Source organism: Netta rufina (genome assembly GCF_964035555.1).
Source record: "Netta rufina genome assembly, chromosome: 6".
NCBI classification, from domain to species: Eukaryota; Metazoa; Chordata; class Aves; order Anseriformes; family Anatidae; genus Netta; species Netta rufina.
Window position 1 is genome coordinate 36,481,428 of NC_140129.1, and position 16,667 is coordinate 36,498,094.

The window sequence follows — 16,667 nt, forward strand, 5'->3', positions numbered from 1 at the left end:
GCATTCTTGCCTATTGCAGTCCCTCTCCCCTGTAAATTAACGCTCTGTAAATTTAGACATTGGTTTTACAGTTGGAAGAATAAAGTCTCAATAATGAGGGAAATTACTATTCAAAATCTTTTAAAATTGATTTTCTGAGAAATCTATTAGAAGGTTCAAGACCACCTCTTTATACACAGTCTTACAGGGCAATATGCTGTATGCAGAGATGCAAACGGAGGTCTTCAGCATGAACATTGCTATAATATGTTACTGAAATGCAAACATGTTACTGAAATGCCAACTCTGATGTTCAGCAAATGTCTACAGCATCTCACTGTGCAACTACCCAAAGGAGCCATTAGGGCTGCAAACTTAACCTGTTCCTACAAACATGAATTTTCTTACCCCAAGGGGGTAAGGAAAAACCACTACTGATTCTGGAGCTGCAAAGATGAAGTTCAGACGAAGAGGCCAGCACAGAGGTGGAAAAGCAGATGGTCTATCATCACATGCAACAACACTGGCAGAAGAAGGAACAGGTGAGTCTTGACCCTTCTGCAAGCTGTGCAGGCTCAAACATGCAGGTAAGGCAACCTCAGGTGTAAGCGACTGCTGCATTTTCAAAGAGCTCACGTTTGATATATTAAGACTGACGTCCCTGGTGCTACTAAGCTTTTCTTTCTTTCCTTCTTTCTTCAAATACTGCTGCTTCCTGTAGGATAATGAAAGAAGCTTTCAAGTCAGGTGATTTTTCAGAGGAGTGGAAGAAACACCTGGAGACCTTGTAACATGCTAGCCACTAATACCAGGGCAGAAAACATCTACACTGTAACACCCTGAATATCAGTGATCCTAAACAAGATGTCCAAGTTTGGATGTATGATTAAAAGTCCCAGAACTAGAAACACCATGTAGAAACCCAGAGCCATTTAGCTTTAAATTGCACAGGAATTACTAGCGAGTTCACTTGTGAGATGTCATTATCCTTACGGAAATGCATCTAGCTGAATTACAAAGCCAGCACAGGTTTTGCTGGCAGCTCTCAGCACTCCCTAAGTATTCCCTTGTGTGTTAGCAGTAGACACACTCTAAAACGCTGTTGATAAAACCTTTCTCTAACAGTATCCCAGTAATTCTAACAATTCATTTTTCATATATATGTATCCATATGTACAAAGAATTTGTGTGTGTATGTGAAAGCTCAGTAAAACAAAGCCAAGATGACATTCACTGCAACACAGGGCTTTTTTTTGAACTACAAAGAAGAATCAAACCAGTACTTCTGTGAATTGGTTTTGCCACTGTTTAAAACAGCTTCTGTACAGTTCATTTGTGAATTAGGCTGAGTAGTACGTAACTCATCACAAAGTTTTGCAAACACTTACCACTACTCGCTGCTGATAAAGAAGCTTTCATCCTATAACCACTAAAACTTTTCCACTCAAAGCAAGGTAACCAAGGGCTTAGTCACCACAGATCACAGAATTTTTCAGAGCAGTTTACCAAAAATTCAAAAATATATAATTTTTCAAAGCAAAACATGACATTTCATTTGTAAGATGTTTTTTCTCAGTACTGAGTAACACCTGTTATATACCTGAAGGTGTTCCTTCAGCAAGCCAAATCTCCCCAGCAACTCTGTAAGCACACTGATCAAAACCTGTTTTAAAAAATGAAAACTAAGAAATACACTTGAGGTCTTAATGAATTGACAGCTTCCTCTGATTTCATACAGAACATGTTAGAAGAACACACACTGAAAACCCTGCCCATACATTAAGGCAATTTTTGCACCCAAACAATTTGATAATGTAACATAGTGTATCAAGCCAGTTTTTTCATAAATTATGATCTAAACAGAATACTAGTCAATTCACCAAAAGATATCAAAGATAGCCCTTTATTACAAATGATCCAAGTATCCCCCTTGAGGCTATGGCTATCAGAAAGCATTTAGTTAGTTCCCAAGCCAATATTTTTCCTGTTTTATTATGAAACTGTAACACATTTTCAATAACTTTTAGCTTTGCTATACAGAGCAGGAAATAATTTCCCAGAACCCTTTGGAAAATCTGACATGCGAAATGATTCTCTGGTCAACTTGTGTATCGTTAAGCTGAAAAAAACATGCATCGGATCATTTGATCATGGGAGGGAATGGAAAAGTATTGGGACCTTCAGGACAGATGGACGAACTTCAGGTCATATAACATACTACCAAGGCTGCATTTGAAGAAAAATGTGAAAGTTCCTGAAAGCACCCCGGGTGAAAATACTTTGTGTTGCTAAGAAACATCATCCCTGATGATGGATGAATTAAATTCTCTCTGTTAGTAGAGCCAACTCCAGGCATCCCTCACTTATTAGCAGAATGTTTTCTTGTACTGGTAATTTATTCCAGCAGCTACTTACAAACAAAGAGCCCTACCTTCAGTGAAACTGGGACTTCCAAACTTGTACAATTAATACTAGAGAACAGGAGAGATTTTGCATCTTGGACAGAGTTTAATAACAACATTTTCAAAGTCTACTTTTTCAAATGCAGTATGAAAACATCCATAATGCTTAGGAACTTCTTTCAGGATGGTCTGCAATGAAAGACACCGATCAACTTCCAAAATAACAATTCAATGACAGCTACCTCAAAGAATAAAACGTCATATTTCTAAACACTGACCATAAATAATTCAGGTAATCAGATTTTAAATACTACTTTGAGGGAAAAGCCATATTCATTTGTGCTATGACGACACCAATGTGAAAACCAAGCATGAAGGAAATAACGCAAACCACGTGCTTTTCTCATTTGGAACTTGTCTTCATCTTTCATCCAGTTCCTCTTTTAGTGTATTACTTACAGGCTGCTGCTTCTGTGGTACACATTCGTGAACTTCCATTTCTGAAGCATGCATTTTCTGTTGAACTCCCACAGAGCGTACCTGTTTGGGGCTGTGTAAGTGCAGTGCCCTCAGAGAGGCTCCAGCTGGAGCAGGGGAAGGCCACCCTGCTCGCCTCTTCCCCCATGCTGCATGGTGGGGCAGGGGAGCTCTCCTGAAAGGGAAAGAAAAGCAAGCACATCTCACCTGGCACAGCCTCCGAGAGCAGGACACAACAGCAGAGGTGAAGCGAAGCAAGCAGGGAGCCCGACGGAAGCAGGAAGGTCCTGAGATCAGAAAGCAGACACGTGGCTACTGCTCAGAGATGATGGAAAAGGGCAGAATTTTCTTCACATCCCAGAGAGGAATGTGCAGGATTTTACGCAACCCAGAAACCAACGCAGCTGCTGCTGAGAATAAACTGAGGGCAAAAACACATTTTGCAAGAACGCAGTTGGCAGACAGGTGAATAAAATAAATTAATTTTAATTTGATGGCAAGGCCTTTTTATTATTATTGTTTGTTATTCTAGCTTAAGTTCTAATGGAGCTCCCAACTTAGACATCCCGTTTTTTGCACCAGAGAGCCCAATTTAAGGAAAAAAGGTGAACAATCCTCTAAAAACCATGTGCTGGTTCCCATCCCAGCTTCCAGGTCAGGAATTGCCATGTGGTTAGATGGAGAGGCCACGCACTCAGCTAGGCAGGACACAGAGGCAATCACAGAGGCTCTTCTTCCCAAATCTGCCACCACATCGAGGAGCTGCCATCAGAGTCAGACAAGGAGTATTTAACAATGATACCAATTTGGCTGCTCTACAGGAGAAGTGCTTCCTGTGGGCCTAATAAGGAAGAGCTTTGCAATCTAAGCAGAGGCATTGGGAAGCCTCGAAGGACGCCTCATCTGCACCACTTCTACTCCTGGAAGCCCGGAAATCCTGCAGCCCTCCTGGACACGGGAACTTTTTGGAAACTTGACTGCAGAGGACAGGATAAACTACTTCTAATCACATCACGTGTGCTGGAACGCTACCATAAAAGCAAAATGCCTGCAGATTATGATCCCAGCAAATTGCAAGGAAAAAAAAAAAAAAAAGGTTTGAAGCAGAGACACCTCCCCCTGCCTTCTCTACACGCTTCACAAGCTAACACCGCCTTCAAATACTTACATCTGTTTGATCAAAGAATACTTTCTCTTGTTTTTAAACTGTGGATCTAATAGCCATAAAAGATGCATCTCAAGGTACTCAGACACGTAGGCATGCACTTACTTATTTATCCAATTCATGACAGGTGATTTCCACACACCCTTCTGAAGACCCATCTGCTGACCCAGGTGTGCAGACCACTGCAAACGTTCTCCCAGCTTTTTTCTTTTACCTCACTAAACATCCCCTCCCTACACATCTACAGCTACACAATGCCAGTTTCTCCAGCCCCAGTCCATCTAGGACAGGACAGACACAGAGACACCTGAGCAAGAGCCACCCAGGGCCCTGCAGACAATGCAGCAGCTGGGGCACGCAGCCCCTCAGCCACTCCATGATCCTATATTCATCGATCAGGTTTGTACCAGGAATTTTACCATAATAAGCTTTTTATTTATTTTATTTTCCCCCTCTTGGTGTTTGCATTGAATAATTTAAAGTCTTCTCTCTTCCTGAGAAATTGTAAGCATTCAAGAGTTTTGTTGTGTGTTTTTTTTTGTTTTGTTTTGTTTTTTCCCAGTTGTGAAGGAAAAATGAGTGCAGCCTGGGTAGGGCTGCCTTTTTAAAAAAAAAAAAAAAAAAAAAAGCAGTCCTATCAGCTAACCAGAGTTTGCTGTGAAACCGACAAATCATTTAAGCTGAGTTCTAGAAAGCAGCATTTCAGTGCAGTATTATTTCGTATTTTTGTTACTTAGATGATGATCAATACACTTGCAAAATCTTAGGCCGCAAGCTCCTTCTGTGGAGCAGTCAGAACTGACACGAGCTGGGCTAAGCAATAAAGCCTCATAACCAAACCTGAGGTTTTAAACCTGAATTAGATGCAAGAAGTGAGAATTTCATTCAAATTCACATTAGCAGGAGTGTCCTATGCAGGAGATGGTAAGATCACAAAATGGTAACAGCAGTTATGGAACTGTTGATCAGACCCTACCTCTGCAAAAGCCAGGGCAGGAACACAGAAGCTTAAGTGGTTAGGGGGGAAAAAAAAAATAAAAAATGTTACTTTTGAGGAGGGTTAAACAACATGTTAGGTTACAGAGGGGTCAGTCCTCACCGGGTGTTTTTCAGACGTGGTTAAGGTGAAGGTGTCAGACATGTCCGTGCGTACCTAGCTGGCTTTGTGGCGGGCGCTGTGCACTCACGCACGCGGCGCAGGGCCCCGTGGCTGCCTGACCTCCTGAGATCTGAGCTTTCTTTTCTAAACACGAAGGCTGGAGGAGTTCAGGCCCCCGCCGGGCAAACCAGCAGGTGACTTGGCTGCTCCTCGGAGCTCCGAGCAGCCTTTTGATAGCTCTTTTTTCTAAGTAGCCAAGGCAGCCCGTGATTGACAATTCTCTATCACATCAAGCATGCTACCTTAAAAATGAAGTACTCAGAAGGATCCACCAGGGAGATAAAGGCAAAGCACTGAGAAGGCAATGGCAACTAAACCTGGAAGTCCTGTCCTCGGAAGGAAACCTCGAACTGCCCAGCTGGGAGAGGATGCTCATCCCATCAGCATCTAGAAATACACGCAGCTACTTCTGTTTAGAGCATTAATAAAAAGAAGTACTTAACAAAGCGCTTAGGACAGAGAAATAGGGAGGGAAGGCTTGACGTTTCCAAGCTTATTTTCACAGCAGTATGAAAGGAAATGAGGTAGAGTCAGAGCTAATTCTCCTTATATAATTTCACAAGGAATGATTAGTTCTGCCCCAACAGTAACAGCTTTCCAGAGGGTCCTGCTTGTCGCAAAGATTGCATGCAGATGCTCCAAGTGTAGCTCCTCCGGTCTCTGCTGACAGCCGACTTAAAAGGACAACATAATCTTCATTTTACTACGGAATGAAATTCACAGCGTGAACAGTGAAGTAATGTCACAGCTACCATGAAGCCGTAGTCTCGTGTTGGGGGCTGCGACTTTTAGAAGTTTAATCATGAAACAGACTCACGAAAAGCAACGTAGGGAGCGGCTCCCTGCTCCAGCAACGTGGTACTTACGGACGTCAACGGTCAGCAGTGTCAGCTGTGTTCCCACAAAGAGAATATGGCACGGAGAAGCATTCATGGCACATGCCCGTGCAGATTATTTTGTTTTAAGGCAGGTTTTCAGCCTTCCCTGTGCTGAACACACCTCTTGTAAGGCTGGCAGCAAAGCACTGCACATGCACTGGACTGCAGAAGGTGCTGGAAGTCTCCAAGTCACCTGGGTGAAATACCAATTACTGGCAATTCATCCCAGTTAGGCCAAAAAAAAAAAGAAAACCCACCTGTAAGAGCCTAAACTCAGCCCAACAGTGCCCACACCACACTGACAGCACTAACACTCTCTGTGCAACCTCGTAATAGGGGTTAGCACCTTCATAAAGCACTGCGGTGTTTTCTATGTAATCCTTGAACAGACACTACTACAAAACGCACATCCAATTCCAAAATTGCCACTGAAAAAATCCAGTTCAGCTACTGCTACTTCCTTAAAAATAAATATTGTTTTCAAATATATACAGATAATTATATAGTTTCTTAGGGAGAGAGAGCCTACCTTAATAAATTTAACCATCAACTAAAAATCTACATGACTCGCTGGAACAGCGTGCCAAATATTAGAAAGGCTTCAAATGTGTATATTTTGCACTTCTTAGCATGATTATTTGTTTTACAAAAGACCTACAGATTAAATACAAAGCACACTATTAGTTTTAGGCACAAGAAAGACCAATTTTGTATGCCTTGCCCGAAATAATGACTAATTAGGCCAGCGCTACCCTACAGTCATTTCCATAAATCCTGCCTCCACATTTAAATCACAAGCAAAAAGAAAACTGACTTAATGACAACAAAAGCATATTTCCTCTAGAAGTTTTAAGATCAGGAGAAGAAATTGCCCTCTAAGGCCAACAAGATGATATTGTTTATTTGGGGACTTTGAACTCATCTCCAACTTCACAAGGTTTTAAGCAGAAATTTACTGTATTGAAGAGCAACCAAACAGGCAGACAAGGTGAACGGCCAACATTTCAACTGAGGAATCTCAGAACTGAGAATTTCCCAGGATTACTTACTGTGCAAAGTCTTCCTACAGCATGTTCCTTGCAAATACCTTGAGAATAATTACAGAATAAGATATGCACTATGTCCAACTAGCCTGATTTATTTTTCTGGAGTATTTGTATGTAAAGTAAGCATCAAGGCAAAAAGATTCACTGGAAACACGATGCTGAGCATCAGCCGGAATGAGGACCTGTATTTTATTAGAAGATTTTAATTTTTAAGTGATGGAAATTATGGTGCTTCTGGGAAAGCACTTGTTTAATTACACGTACAGATTTCTAAAAAACACCTTATTTTCACAATGCAACAAGGATACTGTTTGTGCAAAGCTGTGAGTTGGTAAAGAAACCGCTATGAGAACAGAATCATGACCTACATTGTCCAATAATCCAAAACAATGTAATTAATTCATAACTTTGAGGCTTATTTTTCCAAACCTGTCCAATTGGAAAGGATAGGAAGAAGATAATGTTTTCTTAGAACTGACCCCAGAAGTTGAGCTATTTTCACTGCTCTTTGTCCCAAATATTCTGCCACTAGTCACTTACCACCACCGCTTTACCTGATCACTCCACTCCAAATTTTCGGCATTTATACACATTTATTCTTGTACATCTGCACCAAACTTTGTGATATTCTTCAAGTTCTTCCACACAGACACTTCAAAACAGTTAAGTTTCTCTTACATGTGTTTTATTAGGCCTTGCAAGGAGGAACCACAAGTCTCCATTCTCTGAAGGCGAAACTTCTCTTTGTCTTTTAAGATTGAGAAAAATAACCAAGAGCTACAGCGAGATCTTCATCCTTCATTCCAACACACTTGACCATGGAATCCTGCCAGTATGAGTAATGCCCATCATGGACCATCAATTCAGTAAATCTTCCATCCCAAAGAGGAATAAAAGACTGCATCATATTAAATCCGAATCCAACTAGTTAGGCGTGAACACAAGGGTTTTTTTCCCCCCCCCGAATGACAGCTCCTAATAATGATTAGGAAAGGAATCTTGCACTCTGGATGAGTAAATCTAAAGCATGGCAATTATAAGCTTCATATGCAACCACAAAATGAATGGGATTTTATTCATCAAGACCATGATCACTGAGTTTTCTGTTGCCAAAAGGCATGGCCAACATAACCTTTTTGCAGACCACTGCTGTAACCCTTGGGGGAAAACATTTCCCCCATAGCTGTGGTAGCATCGTGCTTCCAGCACTGAGCTTCATCAACACGGTCACCTGTTGCACAGAACAGCATCTGAAATAATCCTGGAAAAAAGCTGGTAAAACCACAGTGGTGCACTCTTGAATAGACGACACTTAAATATGTTTTCAGATTTAAAATCAATTCTTTTTTTCTGTTTTCCAGCCTAGCATTCGTTAACAATTCAGGAAAACTAAGGCATGGAGATGCTATTAAATCTCGTTGTACCTGAACTGCCAGTGATAGAGGTTTTGCTAATCACATCCATATTAATTTTCACATTTATGGTTAATATGTATAAATATGCACACATCTATATCGAAGTTTCTTTCATAGTATAGGCTTACCTTGGGATTTAAAAGTCTCAACTGTTTGTGTCCTTCCTGTGCCCTAACCTTAAGAAATGACAGTTCAGGGAAGCAAACCAAACCACATTCAGCGCCTGGCCTTGCCTGTTTCCCTCCAAGGCCTGCATTTTGACATTAATTTCACATATTCCTTTGTTAATTTTAGATATTGCTTCACTTCTCACTCAGACATCAAAGAGCTGCACATACCCAAAACACCAGCGACCTGAAGTAATGGCTTCCCTACTTACTGTCATTTATAAATTGAACCGTGATTACTTGCCTACAGCAAACACCGCAGCTCAACAGCAGAGCATCTACACGTGCTCCCATACATATATATGGCCCAGGATTTATGGCAACAGACTGCTTGAAGATGTGGTTCTCAGATTTCGATTTCATATTCTCTGTCTGGTGCTTCACACGTTTATTTTTACTTTCACATCCAACGTGCAGTAGCACGGACAGGTGTGTGTTAAAGCCATACCGTGCCACGCACCCTTCCAGCACCAAGGCACAGCACTCCTGCTGCTACTGCTGGGGCAGGCAGCTCTCAGGAGCCCCCTCAACTCCTGCTGCCCAAAATCCAGATTTTCCTGCTTTACAAACTCAGTAGAGGACATTTCTCACATACAAATGGAGAAAAACCAACCCTGGTAGCTAATGTGCTCCTAAAATACAACAGGCAGCTGCATGGCTTCCTAAGAACCTTGCACATATATCTAGAGTTTGTTCTTTTTTTTTTTTTTTTTTAAACTTGCAGTATTACTAAGTTATCCAACTAATCTAAACTGAACGAGATACCTGCTCCTTCCAAGTTTTCAGATCATTTGGTTCTGTTACTTCTCTCACTACATAATGGCTCACGATCAGCCGTATGCATAAACACTCAACAGACCAGACAACATTAAGGCCTCATTATTTATCCCAATATCACCAGAATCTAACCTCAGAATATTTTCTTGGAGCATTTTCTCACAACAGAACACAACTCTGTTCACGCAGGAATAAATGTTTGCATTTAACAGGCAAGCTCCTTCTGAACACATAATTTGGGATCCAATAGAAACAGCACTTCTTGAACTCAATCATTTAACCCGTTGACAACTCAAGTCTTCGGACAAGACCTCCTCTTTGCAACTGAAAGAGATGAGACACGAGAATATTCCACACTAAGTATTTGCTCATCGACTGCTGCAACAGCAAGGCCTTATCTCCAGGGATCTCCCAAGCTGGACTATGTAGCACTGTGTTGTATAAACACACTCTGACCTTGTGAAGCCAAACAATGCTGTGTACCAGTCTTTTTCTGTTGTTTTTAATAATTTACATTCCAGGTGCATGCAGCAACAGTAAGGAATTTCAAGACAGCAAATGCTGCTGAAGCCATCCCTACATCAGGAAGAGCTTGGCACGACCACAGCCGTTCAGCTCCTGCAGGCTCCACGAGCCCCAAGCGAAACCAAGTATATTGGTCAAGGGCTGTTTTGATGGGAGAAATGTCTATCTAGGTATTTTGCCCACGCAGGATTTTATTCAGGGACTGTAAACCCTCCCAGCTCTGATGGAAGTTACAGAATAACACAAGTCCACGGTGTAGACAGGACCAGAGGCCCGAAGAGCTCAATGTACTTGGCTCTTCTTTTAGCTACGGTCAATGTCTATAACAGCAGCCGCAGAGTGAAGAAAACATTTATAACAAGCTAAAACAGGAACTTTTTTGTTTTCATATTCTCAAATTTTATTGAGCAAAAATGTTTGAGGATCGTTTATTACTTTTACCGGCCACTCTAGAATGGGCCTACAGCCAAGCAGGTCTTTGAAATATGTCTCTATTTTGGTTTTAAAACAACTTTAAGGAAGTTGTATAACTTTTACACTGGAGTCTAAGTGACTGAGCAGCATAAATGACGTGTTCTGGCTGCATCTTAGGTACTCGGGACGCTCTGAGCGTGACAACACAGTTGCAGTTGCAACTGTGCTAGTTGCAGTTGGTAGTGCAAGAAGATGAGGTGGGTTAGTTAACAGGCACACGGACCTGGGGTCACAGCCTGCTGACTAACACGGCCGCAGCAGTGTCTGCAGAGCACATCGGATGCTGAGCCTGCTGAACTCTGCTTTGTGTCGGGTTTAGGCTCTTGGTCACTTCTTACTCACGTTACCTCACCCCTTACCTCTTGCTCATTATTTTCTTCTCTGAAACTTTGATGCAATTGTTTTCCCTTTCCATGCAGCTCACCCCTTCCCAACACTTCCCTAAGACACTGCAATTCAGGAGATGTTTCCTCATATTGCATTAAGACAAGCACAATCTGCCAATAGTTTGTGTCATTCTTGCCTCTCCAGGGCTTTACTGCACTACTTTAAAGGCAATAATTGACAACAGCCCTAAAAACACTACTGAATTACAGTTCAAACTGTGCGTCTATCAGCAGAGGGATGAATTTCGTACTGTGCCTGCAAAGCACCGATGTCTTGAGCTGGACAGCAGGGCTGTCCCCTGGGCTCTACCATTCCTTTCTACTGGCCAACCGAAACTTAGGCCGGCAAACTGCTCAGAAAGTTTGTAAAGACTGAGCTATGGCAGTAGTGAGAACGATCCTCACCTTTTTCACATGCTGTATGCATATAAATCAAAAAAAAAAAAAAGATTTAAAAAGCTGTTCTTAATTGATTTATCTGATCCTGATTCATAGCTTTTAAACTTATGTCAGAAAGTACTCTTCCAATGCATTTCAACTCTGCCTGGACTTCTTAGAAGTGGGGGGAAAAAAAAAGAGATGAAGCAAGAAGAATACACTCTACATTAGGTCTTGAAAGCTGCAATTAAAATTCAATATTGTACTTTGTATAGAGGCTCTTTACATGAAAACCCTGTCATGGTTAAGATTTAAGGTTAACCAGGTTAATAGAGTCCAATAAAATAGCTCTATTTAATTATGCCAAACCATTGTTATAAGCCACACTAAAACCCGCTACTCATCTTTACCTGACTATTGTGCTGAACTCTGAAACAGGGGAACGGGCATCAAATTCTCAGGAACCAGAAAATCCTACCACAAAGCAAGCTTCTCCTACAGGAGCTGCTCCTCTTTCCAACTCTTGCCCCCTACTTCTTGGAAAAAAAAAAAAAAAAGAAAGAAAAGGAAGAAAAAAGTGCATGCATTTGCACCTCAAATGGTTTCTTTTCCCCCCAGCCTGCTACTCCAGCCATCACACAGTCATGTGTTAAAAGATTTGTGCAGACCTGCCAAGTCTCATTGAGCCGAGACACACTTTCCCCAAGTTGGGACGCGTTCGCAAAGTGCATTTAAGCAGCTCCTCTACTCTGAGGTGTTCCATCACATGACGTTTTTAAGCCTAAAAGGGGAAAAAAAAATCCGAAAATCTACACGTTTTGCACAACTGAAGTCTTTTTTTCTGCCTTGTTCTGCAAAGCGTGACACCGGGTCAGCGTAGGGCGCTCCTGACGGTTCTCGCTCCGTTTTCCATATTAATGTTTTAATGGCGTTACAGTGACACCGGGATGGAAACCGGGTGCAAGCCTCGCAGCTCGCTCCACACAGGCTCACAAAAATGAGACAGCCCCTTCTCCGCACAGTCATTTTTAAAAGAAAAACCTGTATTTATCGGAAAACGCCGCCAGGAGCGGGGCCGGGACCCCTCCGCCCTGAGGGCCGGGCCCCGCGGCTCCCTCACGGCCCCGGCCCCGGGGGAGGCAGCTGCGGGCGGCCATGTTAGGGCCGCCGGGGAGGCGGCACCCCCGTGCACGGACAGACGGACAGAAAAACACCCAGACAGACACACAAACAGACACACAGACACCCCCCTCCTGCTGCCCCCTCTTCGGAGCCATCTTAGGGCGCCCCCGGCAGCGCCTCCCGCGCGGCCGCGCAGCCATGTCAGGCGGCCCGGCCGCCTCTCCTCCCTCCTTCCCTTCTTCTTCCTCCTTCCCTCCCTCCTTCTCTCCCTCCTTCCTTCCTTCCTTTCCCCCCCGCCGAGCCGGCTCCGGGGCCGGGCCCCCCGCTCCTCCCGCGGCCCCTGCCGGCCCTCTTCTCCCCCCCCCCTCCACCCCCGGGCCGAGCGCCCGCCCCGCCGCGCTGACCCCTTCCCTCCCGCCCGCCTCGCTCGGGCGGCCCCGCTGCTTACCCCACCCCGAGGGAGCTCACCTCCTCCTCCTCCTTCTTCCTCCTCCTCCTTTCTCCTCCTCCTCCTCCTCGCTGCCGCCTGGAGACCGCCGGCCCCGCCGCCGTGCCGGCCCCTCCCTCGCAGCAGAGCCGGCCTCCCCCTGCCGCCCGCCGGGCCCCCTCCTTCCTCCGCCGCCATCGCCCCGGGGCAGCCCCGGGTGGCTGAGGGGGAGCCGCTCTGAGGGGGTTTAGGGATGGAGCCGCTGTGGTGCTAGGGGATCTGCCCCGATTCCCCTCGTCCTGAGTGCCCCCCGGGGATGGCCGGTCCCCAAAATGGGCTGCTGGAGCTGGGGGACACGGGGAGAACATGAGGGAATTAATTAGTGGTCGTCCGGCCAGCAGCAGGGCTCTTCAGATGTGTGGGGGAAACAGCAAGGGGTTGTAGCTGAGAGGATTGGAATTGTGCAGTCGTTAAGGTTGGGAAAGACCTCCAAAATCGTCCGGTCCAACCACCCCCCAACCTACCACCAGTGTCACCCACTAAACCATGTCCCTAAGCACCACACCTGACCTTTCAAAGAGAGGGGAAAGCTGCAAGGATGCCCTCATGGCACAAGCACAAGGAGCAAACAGAAAGTCAGGCACCTTATCAGTTATATATGACTAAAAAGTGTGTTCTTTTCCATCATAAATCAAGCTTTTCAGGTGTGGTAATTCTGGTGGGATAGCGGGCAGGTGTTGCCGTTACATCCTGTTTTGTAAGCCCTGCGCTCTGGCCAAAGTGAATAACAAGCCTCTCAAGCAAAACTTTTCGGAGGAGGAATGTTTGTCACGCTGAGTCAGTTGAGCATAGTGTTATCTTTGGTATGTAGACGTAAACTTTTTAATAGGAAGTCAAAATGAGTAACATCTAATGGACTGATAAAGCAAAATTTCCAAAGAGTGCAACTGTGAGAAAAGTCAAGAACAGCAGCTTGAGGGATTATATTTTTTCCTACATGTGCTAATCAGTTACTATACGAGTGATGAGAAGGCTGATTTGCATGAGAAATACCCTTGCAATAAGAAGCATTTTGTTTAACAATTTTCTAGGTTCAAAAAGCCTAATAAAGTTACTTCTCAATAGTTTTCCGCTCTCATCCACCTCTGAAATTCTTGATACTATCAAGCTATGGAAAGGCAAAAATACTTTTTTTTTTTTTTTTTTTTTTTTTTTTAACTAGGCAAAAACTGTAAGATCTGAAAGGCTTTTAATATTTTTCACCCAGATTATAAATATTTTTATAAATAAAAGGCTTCATCTTTCAGCTGGTGTCACACAGAGTGAGAAATGAGGAGAGCTCCAGTCCAGCTGAATGATTTGTCCCCAGCATGTGCTGGAACGCAGACAAACAGGATGTTTTATCCCCAATTTATGGATAGAAAAATTGAGGCGAGGAAGTGGAGGCATTCATTTTTAAAGTGTAGAAGTGCTAATTTGTAAGCAGGCAATTTAGGCTCGATTTTTTTTTTCCTTTTTTTTTTTTTTTTCTAGGAAAAGCACCGTGTATATACAGTTCCCATTGAAATTAAACTTAAGGCACCCAAGCAGAAAGACTTTGGCCATACTCTTTCGGGGTCCCGCAGCCCTAATCCCATGTTCTAATTGGCGAGTAATCTGTGGACAGATATTGTAACAGTTCCTTTAGAATATTTTTCTACTTCTCACTCATTTGCATACTAATGGCATAAAAATAGGCACTTCCTGCCAGTAATTAGTTGGAGCCCAGAATTTAAAGAAAGAAAAAGACCACAGCATTATGGTAGACGGATGGTACTGAGGAAGCTGCAAAAAAGAGTCACTTCTCTTGCGCTCAGAGAGTGCCTTTAATTTAGAGTTCAAGGCTGGCAACTCCGTTACCTCTGTGTGACAGGGATTAACTGTTTGCTTGGCCTAATAACTTTGCCTCTAATGAGCCCCTCAGTAACTTTTTTCAGCGCAAATCACTCTATCTGTCCTACACCCAGTATTGCTGCTGTAAAGGTTTTTCTTTTTTTTTTTTTTTTTTTCCTTCTTTCCCCTTTTTCCCAGCAAGAATAATGCTCGCAGTGAAGCCTGCTCCATGAGCGCTGCTCCGTGTGAAGCACCACCACTCAGACCAGCATCGCGGCTGCTCCGGGAGTTTTGACCTAATGAGGCACTGTGCAACTCACAGCCGTGCGAAGCCATGTGAAGCTCTGGGTTCAGCTGCTTTAAAATAGGCTGTTAAGCGCTGGAGAGCTTCAGGTATTTATACTGCATTATATATGTGTATAATTTCTCACATGGAGATGACAGACTTGAGTACAGACCAGGTTGGTGATGGATAGACATTTTCACCATATGGTAGCAACATAGGTAGCTTTTCTTTAACGTGTGAGTGTTCTCAGTCAAATATGTAGTGGAAGAGTTTTCTCTTGCAGAAATTTCTCCACGGCTGCTTTACTGGTGGTGTGTCTAGGAAGGTGAAATATGGAAGCGTGGAGTTACCCATCCAACCCTGAGAAACAGCGATAACTTCGATGAGACAGGGAAAGTTTATTTTCCTCCTTCCATTCCCCCAACTTCTCTGGAGATAAATATTATAGATTACATTCTCCAGGGCTATCGAGCTGACACCTTCAGTGAAGAATTAAATAGAGAAACTCTTCCCATGGTATTGCTTACAAGAAATTTCAGCAATTACTGTTTGCTGTCTACGATCGGACAATACTGATCTCCGGTGATGCAATTTAAAAGCTCATGAGATGAAGCTACAGTTAATTACATACCTTTAACTTATTTACCTATTTCAATAGCAAGGTAATTACTATTGTATTAATCTTTCTAATATATTGACTGTAACTATTAGTTTCTTTACAGCTGCTGCTCTCAAAGAACTGTGGGATAAACCCAGTGAATGAGGTTTGTACTGCTAAAAGTTATGATCTGCACTGCAGCTGCAAACGTTTGGTCCCCTTGGTGGGATCCAGAATGAAAGCTAGGTAGTCAGGCCCTGTAGGGGATGCATCTCCTCTTTGCCGACATGAAATACTGACCTCAAATTATATCAATGCAATCTTTGCATCAACATAAATGTGTTCACCCAAGCAGTTGTGAGGGAGTGGCAATGTCAGAAAACTGGGTGACTCTTTACGTGACCTGTGACGGTGCATTAAAGACTGTAATATGGACAGTGACTGCGTCAAGGCTGTGAGAAGGCTCCTTCATCCCTTCCAGATTCACCACGTGCCTTTTCTGAGGACAGCCTTTTATAGCTGTTGCTTCTCTGAGCAAGCTACGTTGTGCATCATTGCCTAATGGGTAAAGCACTTTGCAAAGAAGTGGGAGATTTCAGTTGAAAATCATTCTCCACTCGGTGGGAATCAAAATTCTCTCCCTGTCTAGTGACTGGCCATTCTGCCTGGGTCAAGAGGTGGACAAAAGAAGGAAACTTTCACACAGACTGAAGCTGAGCTAGCGAAAATAAGCCTCAGTCTACACCACCGTGCTCAGGGCACTCAGGAGGGAGCATGCCTTCGATTTCAGACTCCACTAGAAAAGTCTTTTCCACCTTTCTTACACCTTTTAATTTCGTTTTCCCTGTATCCATCCCACTTTGTTACTAATCTGAATGTCAAGTGTGTACGAAGCTCTGTATATTACATTGTGCTGAACTAACAAATGAAATTGTGTCACATGCTTCTTATCTTTAAAAGCAAACCTTGCAAAGCTTGTATCCACTCTGCCAGCAGAGCTATATTACCAGAAAGTATTTTCTTGAAAACTTTGAGACTCTAGCTTATTAAAACAGATCCTTAGGATGACTGGGTCTATTCCATTAGTAGATTTATAAAGTGTACAGACTGGGTAAACAACAGTGACAGCTTGGG

General features: G+C 43.4%; 1 protein-coding gene across 11 annotated transcripts in view; it reads right to left on the bottom strand.

Annotated features, from left to right (window-relative positions):
* Positions 1-12,839, bottom strand: part of GTDC1 (glycosyltransferase like domain containing 1) — a 192,966-nt gene extending 180,127 nt beyond the window's left edge. For 8 of the 11 annotated variants that reach the window (XM_084289177.1, XM_084289180.1, XM_084289171.1 and 5 more), the window contains exons 1-2: positions 11,897-11,990; positions 11,639-11,761 (exon numbers count right to left, since the gene is read on the bottom strand). The gene's annotated coding sequence lies outside the window, so the exon portion shown is untranslated. Of the gene's footprint in view, positions 1-2,921; positions 3,036-9,597; positions 9,716-11,638; positions 11,762-11,896; positions 11,991-12,798 lie in introns of those variants that run through there. The other 3 variants (XM_084289176.1, XM_084289175.1, XM_084289174.1) reach the window with 3 other exon arrangements.
* Positions 12,840-16,667: the final 3,828 nt, after the last annotated feature.